Source organism: Penaeus monodon, chromosome 31 (assembly GCF_015228065.2).
Source record: "Penaeus monodon isolate SGIC_2016 chromosome 31, NSTDA_Pmon_1, whole genome shotgun sequence".
In the NCBI taxonomy this organism is placed as follows: domain Eukaryota; kingdom Metazoa; phylum Arthropoda; class Malacostraca; order Decapoda; family Penaeidae; genus Penaeus; species Penaeus monodon.
This window is the reverse complement of record NC_051416.1, coordinates 4367833-4368164: the sequence shown is the minus strand read 5'-3', so window position 1 is coordinate 4368164 and position 332 is coordinate 4367833.

The following is a 332-nucleotide window of genomic DNA, read 5'->3' as shown; positions in this document are numbered from 1 at the left end:
CAAGTTAGAGGTATAGATTACATGTCATATTGATTGGGTTGATACACCGATGTCTTGGCAGGTTACTCGGTACTAGCACTGTCACAGCTCCAGTCAGGCGGTCCAGCCCGGTGAGGGAATGTTTACCTAAGTAACTACGCACTGTCCGGAACGCGGCCATCAGTATCACGAGAGTATCAAAGTAAACTCATAGGCAGCTGTACCACGGGCAGGATACCTCCGTTAGAACTAACTAGTCCACATGACAGCAATAGTAACATGTCATACAATAAATATGTAGGAATTAGTATACTATAAAGTTACATTATACATAGTCAACTCTCCTATATGGA